Source organism: Lissotriton helveticus, chromosome 1_1 (genome assembly GCF_964261635.1).
Source record: "Lissotriton helveticus chromosome 1_1, aLisHel1.1, whole genome shotgun sequence".
Taxonomy (NCBI): Eukaryota; Metazoa; Chordata; class Amphibia; order Caudata; family Salamandridae; genus Lissotriton; species Lissotriton helveticus.
In genome coordinates, this window is record NC_136057.1 from 601,496,314 (window position 1) to 601,499,069 (window position 2,756).

The window sequence follows — 2,756 nt, forward strand, 5'->3', positions numbered from 1 at the left end:
TTGCTTGAAAATGCACGATTTTTCTTCTTTTTTTTCAAAATTTTCTTGGGGGGGTAGCCCCAGCAAACCCCCCTTTTGGGGTTCGGGGTCGCTCGCTCGCGTGCAGTATGCAAATCACTTTGCGCCCCACCACTTTAAAATCTCACCCACCGCCCCTGGTAAGGGCTATCTATATAAGTGATGCAGTACAACACAGCACAGCACTACTCGTTCATATTTCTTCATCTCGTCACAGGTCATGCCTGAAACACTCATCCAGTCCTGGCTGTCACTCAGCAGAGCACTGCATAGTGGGACTCGGGAGTACACACTTTTTATAGAAGGATAAACAAACCGGAAGTCCCATAATGCAAAGGGCTGCTGGCTCCAATGCCAGGAGTGGGTGAAGGTTTCATACAAACAATATTATACCGTTAGAAACCATTCGTAAAACTCACTTGGAAAACAAAAACTGAACCCGTGTCCAGTCGGATGCATTGTACAGAGCTAGGACACGAAGAAACCAAACCGAGCTTTAAATATGTCAAGAGATGCTGATAACAAAAGCATGCCTCTGAAATAAGGTCTCGGTTGTTGTACCGAGAGGGCAATTGGTGCAAAGCGGCAAGCTACCAGCCTACCGTATGAGAATATGTTTTAAACATCATCGGTCTATTCTGCTTCCACCACCACGCCCGCAGTGCCCGCCCTCTGCCAAACACCGACACTACGTGTGGACAAACTCGGGGCAAACGTGTGAAGAGCAACGTGAAAGGAGGCAAAACAGTGCAAAAGTAGTGTTAGACAGCCTTGTCTCCTATGGCGAAAAGCATCTCGTGTTTTTCACCATTGCCTACGATTGCAAAATATATTGCTTTCAAGACTAACAGCGTCTTTAAATTAACTGTAAACATTCCCTTAAAGTAGACTTACTTTATGGAGAGGGGACTGTAACTCGAATATGCTTTTAACGCCAGAAAATCTCAGCGGTGCTTAAATGTCATCAGTCAGCATTTCTGCTCCCGTGAGCTCCGGCGCCCGAGTGCTCGCCAGATTTGTTGACGGTTGCCATTGGCGATCAGTTTGAATGATGGGCAGGGAATGCTTCTCCCTCTCTCATAGGGCGGCCAGTTTGTGCCGAAGTTTGTCACTAGACACCTCGAGCGCAGCAAGGCTGCAGTCTAGGAAGCAATGTCACTAGAGACAACATACAGAGCCCGTGTCCAGGGAGACTGTCTCACGGAACACGCGCCGACGAGCTGTCCCAGCCTTTCCAACAAGTTGTAAAATGAGCGAGAGTCAGAGCCGACCAATCATCATCACACATGGAAATCAGCTGTCAAGAAGAGTTGTGAAAAAACAGACCACAAAACTAAGGAAAGGTTTCCATAAACCTGTAAAGTCAGCATGATTAGAGTGGGCATCACTGCGAGTCACAATGTTTCAAGGATTTTTCATCAAATAGCTAAGACAGGCAGTGAAAGTTAGCATTGTTTCAAAGTTAAGCCGCTTAGACTACATGTACCAACATGCACCTGTGCCTTCAAGGGGTGCTGGAGAACCCCACTTTTAGGAAAAGGAGAGTCGACTTATGAAAAAACATATCTCTTGCATATGAAAGCAAGGACATTCTCCCTGCAGTGCTTCACCCATTTGCTCTCACTCGATCTGTCAATAATACAGACTTCCTGGAATCGTAGTGCAGTGAGGATCATAGGGGGCGAATTAAAGATTGCCTAATACCTAATCGTGTTTTAAGGTGTGTCATTTACATATTTTTACCAGTTCTTTAAAATACACATGGCCCTTACAACGAGCAGACTGGTTAGTTTCGATATGAGATATGTGCATGAGCGTAGATTCACCAAAATGCCTAGGGTAGTGGAAGTGACTTTACATACCCTACGAGCCTGATGACTTCACAGGATGTGACATCATATGATTGTGGACCCTAGTGACATCAGGGGTAGTGGTGCTACGTGATCTTCAGTCCCAATCACATAAAATTAAATGCTCTCTCAGCTAAAGTGTAAAGCTATATATTAGTTCAAAAAAAGTTTATTAGGATAAAGAATTACAATAATGTGCACAGTTTAAAACAGTGAAAATAATAAGAATGCACGCAATGTACCAGTTGGATTGGAAGAATATCCAGGATATAAAACAAAACAATCAAAGATTACAAATACAATCAAAATAACCATATCATATGCTATACTATATATAAGAAATTACAAATAGAACTATAAATTAACATAATGGACGTCATGGAGGTTTAGTGACTTCTTGCTGCAGAGGAGTAGGGGTAACAGAGTGTTTAGCACTAGCATCAATGAATAATATATCTGGTGCCCACAAGGTGTAAGGCTATATATATAGGAACACATTTACTAAAGCAAGTAAAAAACAAGCATTTTTAACTGGAGGAGGGCTATGCTATGCCAGTGGAGCAACCATGAAATTCCATGGGCACATTTCCAAATATAACGCAACCTAATAATACTCTATTATGCCCCTGTGTTGGAACACCAGTGCTGGTTTGTACCAGCAGTTTTGTATATCGTGTTACCCAGCAATAAGTTCATGCAATTTTTACCAGTCTGATATTCTTTATTCTGTAGTGTGGTGTATTTTAAAGTAGTTATTACTCTGACAGTTTACAAATGTTTCACTGCAGTTCTTTGAATCTTTACTGGTGCTGTAAGATACCATGCGATTTAATTATTTGTTTGTGTTTTTCGATTATAAATGGGAGAGGCGTATTAATACCTTTAACA

General features: G+C 42.3%; 1 protein-coding gene across 1 annotated transcript in view; it reads right to left on the minus strand.

The window, feature by feature from the left end:
* The window catches only part of LMNTD1 (lamin tail domain containing 1), a 1,426,354-nt gene extending 1,425,307 nt beyond the window's left edge, over positions 1 to 1,047 (minus strand). Inside the window, exon 1 of the mRNA XM_078647754.1 lies at positions 913 to 1,047. The gene's annotated coding sequence lies outside the window, so the exon portion shown is untranslated. The remainder of the gene's footprint in view (positions 1 to 912) is intronic.
* Positions 1,048 to 2,756: the final 1,709 nt, after the last annotated feature.